The 16,006-nt window shown below is 39.4% G+C and overlaps 1 pseudogene; it reads left to right on the top strand.

Annotated features, from left to right (window-relative positions):
- The first annotated feature begins 14,269 nt into the window (after nt 1-14,269).
- On the top strand, nt 14,270-15,316 carry LOC103667744 (annotated as a pseudogene).
- Nucleotides 15,317-16,006: the final 690 nt, after the last annotated feature.

Genomic DNA, 16,006 nt, shown 5'->3' with positions numbered 1-16,006 from the left:
AGGGCTCAATCCCAGGACCCTGGGATCATGACCTGAACTGAAGGCAGATGCTTAACGCTTGAGCCACCCAGGCGCCCCTAGAAGTGATTTTCTTCTTAAGTGAATTGGACAAAGCCTCTCATCAATTTATCTCAACTTTAATCTGAGTTTTGGATACCTTAGCTCCAAGTTTAGCAGTAAGTCCATAATATTACCAGGCCTCTCTGCCATCTCTGCTGAGGAGGAGACCCATATTGGAACTGCTGACTCCTTGAGATCATCAGCAATGGTATCTTGGTAAAGGCTAAGTTGGTCTTACACATCCTGACTGGAAAAGAGGTGGCTGAGAAGATTACTGATGAAACTCAACAGAACTCCTTCAGCAGTGTATTCTGTATTTTCCAAGAGCTTATGTTTCTTCCATGTTTGTGGGGGAGGAAAGAAAAAAAAAATCCAAATGAGAAAAAAATCAGTAAAAACTGATAGACACAAAAATGACAGAAATGCTGAAATTACCAGACAAGGACATTAAAACACTCACTATAAATGTGCCCGATATGCTCAAGTAGTTAGAGAAAACATGGGGCATGGCCAGATGATGAAAGAAAGATATAAAGGAGAAACCAATAGGGCTTTTAGTGGTGAAAAACATGTGAAATGAAAATTCACTGGAAGGTATTACCACTATATTAAGTACTGCAGAAGAAATGATCAATGAATGTGAAGGTGTAGCAACAGGCATTAGCCAAAGGGAAGCACAGAAAAAAAGAAGGATAAAAGCAGTAAACAGAGCTTCAGAACCGATGGGCCAGCAAGTCGTCTAACAAAACTATAACTAGAGTCTCAGAAGGAGAGAAGAGAGGGAAAGAACGAAAATATTTTGAAGAAATAATGACAAAAATGCTCTATATTTGATGCAACTTATCAACTCACAGATTCAAGAAGGTAAATAGACACCACTCAGGAAACACACACATACACACACCTCAAGGCACATCATAACTAAATTGCAAAGATAGAGAATTGCAGTGACAGAGAAATCTTAAAAGCATCCAGAGAAGAGAGACACATTATATAAAGGGAGTAACAATAAGAAATATCACCGACTTTTTGTGAGAAATGAAGTAACCCAGAGAGCAGTTGTACAACATCTTTAAAGTGCTGAAATTAAATAGTGTCAGTGTAGAATTTTATATTCACTAAAACTGTTCTTCATAAATGAAGGTAAAATAAAGACCTTTCCAGAAACACCAAAGCTTAGCATATTTATTGCCAGAAGACCTTCACTGTAAGAAATGTTAAAGTATGTTCTTCAGGCTAAAATAATATACCAGATAAACTTTGGATCTATACAAAAGAATGAAAATGTTGAAAGTAGTAAATACATGAATATACATACGACTTTTATTCCCATTGTTTCAAAAATTTTTAATGGGAACTTACTGTTTAAAGCTAAATTAACAACAATGTATTGTGGGATTTATAATTTTTGTTGAAGTAAAATGATTTACAACAATAGCATGGAGTATTCAATGGGCATTTAAATATATACTGCTATAAGGTTTTTACATTATATGTGAAGTAGTATGATATTTGAAGGTGGACTGTGATGAGTTAAAGTTGCATTTGTAAACTATAGAGCCAGCCAGCCTAAAACATAAAAATAAAATGTGGAGGTAATTAACAAATATGGAGGTAAAGTCATAAAACCCACCCAACCTGAAAGAAGGCAGAAAAAAAGGGGAAAATATACAAGGAACAGAAGGGATAAATGCAAAACAAATAGGAACATGGTAGATTTATACCAAACCTATTGATAGTTACATTCAACCTAAATGTTCCGAAAACTCCAATTTAAAGGCAGACATTGTCAAACTGGATAAAAGTTAGACCCTAAAGTATGCTGTCTATAAGAAACACCTTCACTATATAAAAGGATATTGGTTAAGGGGCGCCTGGGTGGCTCAGTGGGTTAACATCTGCCTTTGGCTCAGGTCATGACCTCGGGGTCCTGGGCTAGAGCCTGGCATTGGGCTCCTTGCTCAGTGGGGAGTCTGCTTCTCCCTCTCCCTCTGCCCCTCTCGCTCATGCTCTGTCTTTCTCAGATAAATAAATAAAATTTTTAAAAACAAGAGATTGGTTAAAAGTGAAAGAACATAAAAAGATACAGCATGCAAGTAGTATAAGATATAAATTAACTATATTATTAGACAAAGATAACTTCAGAACAAAGAATCATAAGAGATAAAGAGGAATTTTTAATAATGAACAAATGCATTTATGAGGAAAGCTAAATAATCCTAAGTATGTGTGGACCTAATAACAAATATACAAAATCCATGGAGTAAAAAGTGATAGAACTGGAAGGAATAAATTCACAAATCTAAAATAATAGTAGGAGATTTCAAAACTCCCTTCTTATTAGAACAATTGGACAGAAAGTTATTTAATGCTATCAGCTAACTTTACCTAATTGAATATATGGAAAACACATGGAACACTTCACCCAGCTACAGGAGAATGTGTGTTCTTTGAAAGTGCATATTGAACATTCAACAAGAAATAGACTCTATTCTGGGCCATAGAATAAATGTCAACTAACTTAAAAGATTTTGAAATTAAACTAGATACAAATAACAAAAAAGATATCTGGAAAATCCCCAAATACTGGAAAATGAAGCTACACATTTCTAATTAACTTATAGAGGAAGAAATCACAAGGGAAATTAGAAGATATTTTTAACTGAATGAAAATGCAGCATATCAAAATTAGTGAGATGCAGTTAAAACACTGCTTAAAGGGAAATTTATGTCTTTAAAAGCTTATATTGGAAAAGAGGTCTAAAATTGATTATTTAAGCTTCCACTTGAAGAAGGTAGAAAAAGAATAAAGCAAACCCAAAGTAAGCAAAAAGAAGGAAATTGTAAAGAGAAGAAATCAATGAAGGTTCCAGAGAAAGACTTTGTGAATTCTGAGAGTAGCCACAACTTATATTGTCTTTAAGTTCTTTATTGTTACTATTCTTGTCTGCTCTCTCCTGTCTCCAGCACATGCTAAGAGCTACATCTTGGTCTCCACTGTCATGGAGACCTGAAGGAAAGGTCTGTTACCAAAGTAGAGGCAAAATGTCTCAGCGTTAGGCAACAGCAGTCATACAGAAAATGATTTCAAGATGATAAGGGGAAATCTGTGGAGGAACAAAACAGTAGCATGAGGCCAGCTGGCTGGCTGCATTAGTGAGCCACAGGTAGGATAGATAGGAGAGTCATACAAAGTTTTCCTGGACATTCCTAGAGACATGTGGACAAGGACACCTGGAAAAAGTATGGGGCTTTCTACAGTCAGCTAGGATCAGGACTCTGAGATTTAGGAATTAAGGAAATATGTTATCTCATGAGCTAGTTAAGTGTGTAATATTTGAGCCAATGATTTTGGTAAAGCTATTTTCTCTTTTCTCTATGGTTAAGAATGGGCATCACTAGAATTTTTCACTGTGAGGAAAGGGTAATGTGCTTAATTTAGGAAGAGAATTGGTTGATGAGACATGAGAGTTCAAAGGGGAAGTACAAGTAATGACGCAGGTGGTCTAGGTTGTTTCAACCATATGCTGCCATATAGGAACCAATATGTCAGGCCATGGCCACTTTTAAACACTGGGGACTCCTACTAGATCCCATCTTCTGATTTCTCATATAACATTTTTCCCATTTAGTGACTTTTTTTTTTTTTTACTGATTCAAGTGTACAGTAAATCAAGTTATTGGGAAGTCGTTTATTTAGCAAATATTTATTGAATACTTTCAAAGTGCCATGCACTATTTTAAGTTTTGGAGACCCAGGAATGAATATGACATCCTCTTGGGTTTCATGGTACATACCTTCTAGTATAAGTGAAGATAGAAAACATACACCTGTGGTTAAAAAGTAAATAGAGAAGATAATTTCAGTGCTATCAAGAGGAAAATATCTTGTGATTGAGTGACTGGCAGAGAAGTGGGAGTTACATTAGACAGAATGATCAGGAAAGGCCTCTTTGCACAGTGGCATCTGAGTTGATGTTGAATGATGCAAAGACAGCCCTCCATGTGAAGAACCTTCCAGGTAGAGAAAAGAACAAGTCTCCAAGCTGGAATACGCTGACTTTTTTCAGCTGGATTGGTCTAGGAAAGGTGGCCACAAATAGCAAAGGAGATCTATGGGGTGATTAGGGAGAACTATTTCTGGTTCTCCTTCCACCACCATTTAACTTTGGTCTTCAACATTTTTTTTTTACCTGTTAAGGGAGTGTAATCAGTGCCTCTTCTGTTCCCCAAACCTACGGGACAGTCAGAAACATTGGATAATATCATTTATGTGAAAGCAACCTGAAAATCTAAAAGGAATCCTCCAGCCATTTGGAGGTTAGGATTAGAACAACCACTGAGAGCTGGAGAGCTGCCTGATGCCCCACAGAGGCCAGAGGATCCCCCACCAAAGTTTTCTTTACTCTGGCTCATTTGTTTACATATGCTGGAAAATTAAAAAAAAACAACAAACCCCAAAATGGGTTGTCCTCTGCTCCCCCCCAGGAAAAAGGTATTAGGGTTAGTTTGAGAAGACGGGTTAGGACCTGTGAAAGGAAAATGTTAGAGGAGAGTAGAATGTGTCTCAATATTACATTATTCCTTGGAACAGTAGGGAGTAACAGACCTTCTTCCTTGTCAATATAGTTTAGCACCAAACCATGCTGTACTTAGGCTTGTGCCCAATCTCAGAACCATGTTCTGCCTGAAATGGGGCGAATGCTTTAGGGATATGTTCAAATTACTTCCATCAGGGCAAAGCCAATAAACACATTAGAGAGCTTTAAAAAAGCTTTTCTCTTGTTTAAGAGGAAGATAAATAATTACATTTGAGTTTATGACCCAGCTTTTTAGGACAAGTTTTAAAACCAGTTTCCAGCCCCACAGTGATGGCTGCAACATGCACACACACACACACACACACACACACACACACACACACACACACACTGGTATTTTGAAGATACCAGCCTATTATTCATCCAGGATGATTCCAGCTAAATGAAACAGAACAGGAAGGAAACAGTTTCCAGAAGACAGAGGTACACCAAAAGGAAATCACTGCTTTGGGAGAATTGAGGAAAGGTTAGTGAAATTTCACAGACGGTCTACAACTCTTCATGAATAATCTATGAAAGACCTAAAAATAGGACAGCCTTCCACAATGCTGAGTATTTATGAGGTAATAATGGAACATGCGTGTAGGTCGCCTACTGGGGACATCTCAGGCAGTCTGAATGGTTATGTCATTAGGGGAAGTACTTGGTATCTGTATGGGGTGTAGTTCCTACTGAATGATGTAATTTATGGAACTTAATGTAGCCTCCTTAATCTAAATCTTTTAAAAGGATGGTTGCAATTCTATCTTCCCATCATCTATAAAATGTCCTAGGGTCACATTTAGTTGGGTGACAGGCAGCAAGCTGAGCTATAAAACTAGTTCCTTTCCTCAGAAGTCTTCATGCTTCTTTAGGGCAGAGGTGACAAATCTGTAGAAAGGCCTTTGATGAACACTTATGTTGCTTTTGACCCCTCTCCACTCCCATTTAAGAAGATAGGATTCATAGCCAACATTTTAAAAATGAGATATCACTTGAATTTCTAAATCAAACCATGAGAGACTATGGACTCCAGGAAACAAACTGAGGGTTTCAGAGAGGAAGGGGCTGCAGGGATGGGTTAGCCCAGTGATGGGTATTAAGGAGGGCATGTATTGCAATGAGCACTGGGTGTTATACGCAAACAATGAATCATGGAGCACTACATCAAAAACTAATGATGTACTGTATTGTGACTAACATAACATAATAAAAAAAAAATAGGAGGACCCAACAGCACTAGCCTTGTGTTCTTGGATGGCTATGATTACTTGGCACGGAGTGGCAACTCCCCCTTAGATTGCACATGTTGGTTTTTTCCTTAGGTCCTCATCTGGCCCACTTATGTCCTCCTTCATTTGATTTTTAACCCCTGATTTGGAGACATTATGTATGCTTGTCCCCTTACCACCACTCCTGTTGCTTTATGAGGCAAGGTTTGGCACATACATCATATCCCTATCTTGTAAGTAGTGTATGTTCTAAAATTCAGTTGTAGGTAAGTTTTCTGGAACTAAACCCATTTAGCCACAGGAAAAATATTAATTCAGTTTTACAAATATTAACTGAAGTCCTACCAAATGCAAATCCCTATGCAAGGCACATGAGAAGGAGGGCACATGGAACAGAAGATATGGTGCTTGCTCCCAAAAAGTCCAGGAAAGGCCATTAGTGTTTATTTAACATATAGTGCATTTGAAATGAAAACATAGTGGAAATAGAATTTGCAATTACTTGCTAGATTACAGAAAAAAGGGTTACATGTTGCATGTTTTATCCTGAAACCTGTTTCCTGTGGATAAGCAAAGGTAGTAAGTGGATGTTGACAGTTGTCAGTATTCTGAAGGAAAACGTTGAGAAACTTAGAAATTTAGAGGTGAATGGTACTTGTTTCCTTGGCATTTTTAGAAGATTTTGAACCATTATATTATTTTTCTATTTATAGAGATGCAAAATGTAGAGTGAAAGGAGAAGAGAGAGGTGGATAGGGAAATAGAAAACGGAAAGGATAGAAAGAAAGATGATTTTTCATCTTTACAAAGGCTATGAAAGCTAGATTGCTGAGTTGGAACTAATGAGGAAGGGAGATGCACTTCGTGTGTATTCCTGATCTGACTATTGATGAAGAATGATAAAGACACTTCTCTTATCAAGGCCAATGTCTTTCACATTGGGAATTCTAAAGATCAGTTGTTGGTCTTCATGTTATACTTGATTTATCAGAACCATTTGACACATGTGATCATTCCATCCTTCTAGAAATATTTTGGCTTGCAGGACACCACACACTGTTGGTTTTCCTCACTTACTGGCTGCTCCTTTTCAGCTTTTTCTACAGATTACTCCCGATTTCCGCAGTCTTAATGGTAGAGTGATCCCAAGGCTCATTGCTTGAGCTCCTTTGCTTTTCTCCCTACTTGTACTCCCTTAGGGGTCTCATCTACCTCATGGCTTTAAATACCATCTGCACGCTAATGATCCTTGAATACATACCTCAGCCAAATACATACTCCAGACTGGTTGAGTTTTAACATCTCCACTTGGTATCTAATAAATAGAGATTCCAATTCCTCATTTTTCTTCTCCAAGTTACTTTTCCCTCAGTTTTCTCCTTCTCAAATAACGGAAAGGCCATTCACTTTGGTTCAGGCCCCAAACATTAGGCCTTGTCTGTTTCCCTCACCCTACCTTTAATCTGTTTGCAAATTATATTTGACCTGAAAAATCCAAATTCGTACAACTTCTTATCACTTTCTTCATTATCATCTTGGTATAAGCCATCATCATCTCCTTCCTGGGATATGGCAATTCTTGAGGCTCCCATTATTATCCCACCAACAGTCTATCTTCAACACAGAGACGAGATAAATTATTTTCATATGTAAGATCATGTCTATCCTCTGTTCAAATTCCTCCAATGTCTCCCCATTTCACTAAGAGCAGAATTCCAAGTCCTCACAATGGCCTCTAAACTCACAAAATCTGGGAGCTCATTACTTTCTGAGCTCACCTCCAACAACTTCTCCTTCCTCACTAGATTGTGGCCCTACTTGCCTTTTTGCTGTTTGAACATTTCAGGGATGCCCACTGACTCTGGTCCTTTGCATTTGATTTTTTTTCTACTTAGAATGTGAATACCAAAGATAAGTGCTTCAGTCCTTTGCTCAAAAGTTAAAACTTCTCATGGAGAACTTTCCAAACTATCTTATTCGAAACTGGACCTCTGTGTACAAACCAGACACCTCCAATCCCTCTAACTCCTCCATTTTTCTCCATAGAAATTATCACCTTACATACCGTATCCTCTACTTGTTTGTGTTTTATGTACCCTACACTGAAATGTGAGTAGACATTTGTTTGGCTATATTTCCTAAGCTGTACTTTTCATTCTCATGGCTTATTTATCTTATAACTGGAAGCTTCTTAATCCCCTTTACTTATTTTACCCTTTCCTTCACCCGTCTTCCCTCCGGCAACCACCAGTTTGTTCTCTATGTTTATGAATCTGTTTCTATTTTTTGTTTGCTTTTTCTTTTGTTTTGTTTTTTAGATTCCACATGTAAGTAAAATCATATGGCATTTGTTTTTCTCTGTCTGACTTATTTCATTTAGCGTAATACCCTCTACGTCCATCCATGTCGTTGTGAATGGCATTATTTCATTCTTTTTTTGTGGCTGAATAATATTCCATCATAGATACATAGTACATCTTCTTTATCCATTCATCTATAGGGACACTTCAGTTGATTCTGTATCTTGGTTGTGGTAAATAATGCTGCAGTAAACATAAGGATGCATATATCTTTTCAAATTAGTGTTTTTATTTCCTTTTGGTAAGTACCCAGTAGTGGAATTACTGGATCATAAGGTATTTCTATTTTTAAATTTTTAGGAACCCGCATACTGTTTTCCATAATGGCTGCATCAATTTGCATTCCCACCAACAATACACAAAGTTTTCCTTTTCTCCACATCCTTGCCAACACTTGTTCTTGCTTTTTGATTCTAACTATTCTTACTGGTGTGAGGTGATATCTCATTGTGGTTTTGATTTGCGTTTCCATGATGTTGAGTGATGTTGAGCACCTTTTCATGTGTTCGTTGGCTATCTCTATGTCTTCTTTGGGAAAATGTCTATTCAGGTCCTCTGCCTATTTTTAACTGGATTATTTGTGGGGTTTTTTTGATGTTGAGTTGCATAAGTTCTTTATATATTTTGGATATTAGCCCCTTATTGGATTTATCACTTGCAAATATCTCTCCCATTCAGTAGGTTACCTTTCCATTTTGTTGATGGTTGCCTTCCCTGTGCAAAAGGTTTTTAGTTTGATGTAGTTCCAATTGTTTATTTTTGTTTTTGTTCCCTTTGCCTTGGGAGCCAGGGGACCCTGGTTCTGGGATCCAGAAAAATACTGCTAAGGCCAGTGTCCAAGAGTTTACTGCTCATGTTTTTTTTTTTAGAAGTTTTATGGTTTCAGACCTTACATTTAAGTCCTTAATCCATTTTGAGTTTATATTTGTGTGTGCTATAAGAAAGTGGTCCAGATTCATTGTTTTGCATGTAGCTACTCAGTTTTTGAAGGAAGATATTTTTATCTGTTTTACTTATTGCTGTAATCCTCATAGCCAGAATAGTACAGGGTATGGGCTCAATAAGTAGCTATTGAATGAATGAAAAAAAGAAGTGATGCAACTAATTATTTTATCAGGTAGCAACCAAGTTTAAACACCAGGAGGCATCTGGCATCTGGTACCACAGTTCCAAGATAGTTTCCTAGATCATCATTTAGGAGAGGAGGTGAGAAGTACAGGGCAGCTTGTGTTGTATCTTCAAATAGAACCCATTTGGCCTTTTTCCTTCTTTATCACCAAGTCATATGCCATCCTCTATTCCCTCCCCAGCCCTACCATGGGGCCATGTGTATAAATTGTTGGAGGGAGGGGTACTAACAAAATACTGGAGGGTGGCATGGGAGTCTGGCCACATGCCCATGTAGCTTACTTGGGCCTTCTAGACTTTCTCATGCCTGATACCAATAGTAACTCTTCCATCTTATGAAGAATTGCTGCTGAGTCTTAGGCCTTGGTGGGTCTGGAAATCCAGTTTCTTAAGCTCTGGCCACATGATCATTTGGTGTTCCATGATCTGATATCCCATTTCAGCTAGGAATGAGTAGCATATGAGGGAACTCTTTTTAAGTGGCCTAGGAATCTCTGCAGTAGATAGAATAAGCCTTGCTACAAATAATAGACCTAGAAGTCTATATTATCATTCTCCTATTAGAGCTCACCATAAACTCTACATATTTGTTGTCAACACAGATACCTCTAATATCATAAGGTCAGTTAGGTCTGATGCCCCAAGTGGAAGGGCTGTTTGTACTGTACCTTGGACCTGTTGCGGATCTCTTTCCTGCTCTGGGATCCATTCAAAGCTCTAAGTCTTCTATGTCTCTCAGTAAATGGGTGGAAGCAGTATTTCGAAGTATGGAATATGCTGTCCTTCATAGTGGTGGGGGTTATGAGATGCTATAATTTTTCGTTCACTTTGAAGAGGATGTCCCAGCATACAATCTTGGCCTGAGAGGGGAATGAGGAGGCAATTTCTTAGTCTCCTATTTGGTTTTTCCCACTATAATAGCTCTTAACCTACAGACTAAAAAAGCTAGGTCCTAGGGATGCCTGGGTGGCTCAGTCATTAAGCGTCTGCCTTTGGCTCAAGGTGCGATCCCTGTGTCCTGGGATCGAGCCCCTGCATCGGGCTCCCTGCTGGGAGCCTGCTTCCTCCTCTCCCTCTTCTCCTACTTGTGTTCCCTCTCTCGCTGGCTGTCTCTCTCTCTGTCAAATAAATAATTAAAAAATCTAAAAAAAAAAAAAAAAAGCTAAGTCCTAACAACTACCAAGTATATTTATTCCAAATATACACTCAGAGACTAGGGAAATGATGATAGTGTAGGTCCGTGGACCCCAGTGGACCCATAGTAAGCAGAGTGTGGGGCAGAGCTCCATTTATTGCATGTACCCATATTAGCCCCACTAAAACAGAGGTCCATTATGATGCTTTGATATAAATGTTAATTTGGACTCTGTCCTACAATTTTCATCCAAATATTTGGATATTTCTTTTTCTCAAGTGTAAATTAATTTGTAAATGGACAGAGGTCCCTTATGTAAGAATCATTACCAAGTAACTTTTCATGGTGTCATGGAAGTCTTTTTCCTGGGGACATGACATTTCCATCAGTCAGTGTATTCTAGGTCTGAGAAAGGCTCAGGTCTGGATATTGGACAAATTTGTGAATTTTTATTGAGGTATCCACCTCCAGCCTCTTGGTCATTCATCCTTAATTTCTTTTCATTGTACAGCTTGAGGAACTTTCAAATGCTGCCCATTTATCATGACATTTGGAGTGCTGTGTTCTATTAAACATCTCCATGGTTCTTTATAGGTCAGCTTCCTTGATTACTACTTTGACCTTACTATTTATTATGATAATTGTGTTCACCTTGCTTTTTTCAGTTAAGTGGTTTCTTTTCAGTGGGTTCAGTTACCTGGATTCTTTTACTTGGAGGTCCTCTCACGTCCATTTTTATCAGGGAACCTAGTTCTTTAGCAGGATCTCTTATTGCCCTGGACAACCAGAGACAGCTGTCACTGAGCTTTCTGATGCTAGTGCCCCTCTTACTGGCACATTACTTAACACATTCGTAAGTGGATTGTCCTCTAGGCCTTTTCTTAGAACCTTGTAGATGGTTGGGTTTTCTGGCTTCGTGTATTATATCTAATCCAGCAGCCTCACTTCTCTGAATATTTTGATTACTGTCTTTGCCATCTGTCCCATTTCTACTTCATTAGGTGTGGGCTATTGCTTTGTCCAAACTTCCAAGAACCATCCTAGCAGCATATTAGCACTGTCTCCTGGGGTCCTTGATGTTGTATAAATCTTGGATCACAGGAGACTGCTCGCATATTGATAAACTCATCTCTTTCCAACTTCACATTCTGTTCTTCTTGATACATCATACTCAGGATGCAATCCCATGTAAACTCTCCTGGCTCCTGCTGAGAAGTGTTGCCTAGGTAGTGTAGCTTCTTTGACATATAGTTTTTAACTTACTATAGCAGGCCCAGAACTACCCCAGATGGATTGTTGTAACTTTCTCCATGATCTGGTGACCAGGAGAAAAGGTGGGGCAGATCATCATAAGATGTGTGTTATTTTGCAAGTACAAAAGCTTCTGTATCATCTTCAAGCAAAGGTGGGATGGGGAGTGCAAGCCTTTAAAGAGAGAGGAGTGGACCACTTTTGAATAACTAGAGGATTCAGGAGAGTCTAAATGTACCCAAAGATTCAAGATTTTCTGGTGCATTGACCAATATGTTCCCATCTCAAGTCTCCATGTCCCACTCCTTCCCAACTGGAACCCTGCCTGTACTGTAAAAGACACTCTGGTTGCAGGAGATGAGAGTCTTTTTTATATTACTGTGGAGGCCTTTAGGGTCTCTACCACCTCATGTTGGTAGTATTTTACTCTCAGGCTTTCATGTCTATCTCAGTTCTCCATTGGTGGGACTTTTTTTAATAGTTGCACCATAACTGCATACTAGTGATGGGATTCTCATTTTGGAGCTAGGTTATCCAGCTTGTAAATTCCATTTTATGGATTCTAGGAAGAATCATATTTGGCAGTGACTGTCCTAGGTTGTTTTCCTCAGGTGACTGTGACTGTGAGATTTACATGCAGGAGGTTAATTGAATAGTGCTTTTAGTAACAACACCTGTGATGAGTGAGAGTTGCTGCACTGGCAAAGGGAGAAATTGAATTGTGATGTAATTGCAGGAGAGGCCTCAGTTGGTTCTACATTGAGATCTGGAGCTGTGATGTTCTTCACAGTTGTCCCGATTGAGTCAAGAGCCTTTGTACTCCAGCACCACCAGTCACTGGAAGCAGATGCCTCCAGGAAGGGGGATGTGTATTCTTTGAGCCTAGAGTAATTCCTGGGGAGGATCTCAGTTGTGAACTATTAGCAGTCTGTGCTCCTGGCAGCTGGAGAAATGGGTACCTGAGTCTTAGAGGGGGATTTGGGCAGTGGATCACAAAGTTCACCACAGTTCCCAGTAGAGATATGTTGAATGAATGATTGAATGATCTTTTTGTAGTTACAAGCCTCTGGAATGTAGGTTCCTTTTGGTTTATTATATAGCAATTAGCATAGGACCTTCCATACAATAGTTGATTGATCAGTATGTCTTCAGTGAATATATGAAAGAATAAATTTTAGGGCTCTTGTTCATCAGTGACTATTCTCGGCCCCAGTCAATACTTTGGAGGTTTTAACTATAATCCTTCTGAATTACAGTTTTATACATTTGCCACTCCCACAAAGAAGGAAGATGTAGGCTTACTATTTGTGTGGAACAGTGACTGGGAAGGTGTGGTGATGTGAGTGGGTACTACCTTAGCCCAACTGAACTGCAGCTCTGACTTTCAACCATGATGTAGAACCCACTAGGGCCTGGTGGATGTCAATTCACTGGCATGCACGCGCTTAGAAAGAGGCTGAGTCTTGTGTGCTGTGGAAATGCCTATTAGCTTCATTCTGAATACTTAAGAGCATACCAGGCATGCTTACAAATTCTTTCTTGGAAACAGATTGTTGGTAAGTGCTTTATTTCCTCTCTAAATACATAGTTTGTCACCACATGCATTAATTCTTCATTAAACGATGTCAACATTCTACTCGGCAGAAATAATTGTACCCTTTTCTTAGGTGCAATTATCCTGATGAAAGTAATTAGTCAACACAGCTACTTAAGAAGGAGCTCTGCATTTGGAAGAGCTTCAACTTATACGTACCATGTGGTAGGGATTTAGCTTGGCACTGGATTCAACTTGGCAACACGTACAGCTTCACAGAGGGCTTCTTGGTTGGGTTCCCCCCCCCCCATAAAGGTGATGTCCCAAGAAAATCCGGTGCAAAGAAAACATACTTACATGTATTAAGACCCAAAACATACCTGTTATTCTGACACATTTATTTGTATACATTATTATTTTTAAATCCAAGTAAGAAAATAGGATCCTAATTTTGCTTTATTCTCTCCTGCCTGTTTGCCAACTCACTGGACCTTCAGCTAATGTTGTACATACACATAAATCTCTCCCTTGCCATCAACTATGCATGTAGATTTTGGATTTTGCTAAAACAAATAGAGGAAAGCAACTCTTTAATGGTGTGAGATCTGAAGCAGTTTATGAGGGTGGACATTTCCTATGAAATTTTAAGCTCTTTAAGTTATTCTCAAACAGTCTCTTTCTGGGTAAAGAGGTAAAGAAATTATTTCAAAGACTCTCAAGTCTCCACTGCTAAATTTTCTGGGGGGGGGGTGCTAATCTTGAGAAGGATTTGTGTTACACAGGTGTTTGCAATTGTCAAAATTTAGAATGATCATTTTATTTCAAAGGAAAAGACTTGAAACAAATACTGAATTCTAATGATATGTATGCCAAAGTATTTATGGAGAAAGATACAAATGCCTGCAACTCAATTTGAAATGCATAAAAAATAATATGAGTTAGCTTTCCGCTCCTCTCTGTTCCACAGATAGCAACAACTTCTAGTGCAGTGCCAGGCACATCCTCGAGACGTGATGGTGAAGGTTGGAGTAAACCAGTCTGGTCGTTTTGGTCACCTGGTCACCAGGGCTGATTGTAACTCTGGCAAAGTGGGTATTGTCACTATGAATGACCCCTTCATTTACCTCAACTCCCTGGTCTATATGTTCCAGTATGATTCCACCACAGCAAATTCAATGGCACTGTCAAGGCTGAGAACAGGAAACTTGTCATCAATGGAAAACCTATCTCTATCTTCCAGGAACGAGATTCTGCCAACATCAAATGGGATGATGCTGATGCTGAGTATGTTGTGGAACCCACTGGAGTCTTCACTACCATGGAAAAGGTTGGGGCTCACTTGAAGGATGGGGCCAAGAGGGCCACTATCTCTGTCAACTTCTGACGCCTCCTTGTTTGTGATGGTTGTGAACCATAAGTATGACAATTCCCCCAAGATTGTCAGCAATGCCTCCTGTCCTGCCAACTGCTTGGCCCCTCTGGCCAAGGTCATCCATGACAACTTTGGCATCATGGAGGGACCCATGACTGCAGTCTATGCCATGTACCGCCGCCCAGAAGATATGGATGGCCTCTCTGGGAAGTTGTGGCATGATGGCCCAAGGGGTTAGCCAAAATATCATCCCTGCTTCTACTGGAGCCACCAAGGCTATAGCAAGATCATCCCTGAGCTGAATGGGAGGCTCACTGGCATAGCCTTCTGTGTCCCTACCCCCAACATGTCAGTCGTGGATCTGACCTGCTGCCTGGAGAAAACTGCCAAATACAATAAGATGAAGAAGGCATCAGAGGGTCCTCTCAAGGGTACCCTGGGCTACGCTGAGGACCAGGTTGTCTCCTACAACTTTAACAATGACATCTGCTCTTCCACTTTTAATGCTGCAGCTGGTTTTTCTCTCTGTGACCACTTTGTCAAGCTCATTTCCTGGTATGACCATGAATTTGGCTACAGCACCTGGGTAGTGGACCTTATAGTCCACATGGCCTCTAAGGAGTAAGAGTTCCCTGGACCACCAACCTCAGCAAGAGAAAGAGGAAGAGAGAATTCCTCAGCTCCTGGGGAGTCCTTGCCCCAACTTATTCCCCAAGACACTAAGAATCTCCCAACCTCTACACAGTTTCCATCCCAGACCCTCTTAAGAAGGGGAGGGATTTGGGGAGCCCTACATTGTCATGTACCATCAATAAAATATACTGTACCCAGCCAAAAAAAATATGAGTTGTTGGATAATATGAGTTGATGGGTAGGTAGAGAGTTATGTGATACATCAAGTAGAGTGGGATGTTAATGGTAGAAACCAGGTCATAGGTATAAGGGTATTCCATGAAAAATTATTCAAACTTTGCTATATGTTGGAAATTTTCATAATAAAATACTGGAAATAATCACCATTGGCACTTCTCTTGCAGTGTCCTTGAGGCAAACTTTGATCAAAATGGGGTGAAAATTCAATTTATCCAATATTTACTAACTACCTTGACAAAATTTGGTGCTGGGTATGAGATTTCACTGAGATTCCTTGCTTAGTAGTCTTCCTCTTCTCTTAAGTACAGCTAGGGAGCAGTTACAACCTCTCCCTTTAACTCCACTTCCAGCAGGAAGAATATAGGCAAATGTATCCCAACAATTTAGGATTCATGGATTGATTTATTTAGGTCTTCTTTCCTTCCTTCCTTCCTTCCTTCCTTCCTTCCTTCCTTCCTTCCATCCGTCCGTCCATCCATCC

Source organism: Ursus maritimus, unplaced genomic scaffold (genome assembly GCF_017311325.1).
Source record: "Ursus maritimus isolate PB19 unplaced genomic scaffold, ASM1731132v1 scaffold_7, whole genome shotgun sequence".
Classification (NCBI taxonomy): domain Eukaryota; kingdom Metazoa; phylum Chordata; class Mammalia; order Carnivora; family Ursidae; genus Ursus; species Ursus maritimus.
The sequence above is the reverse complement of the archived record's forward strand: the minus strand, read 5'-3'. Positions and strand labels throughout refer to the sequence as shown.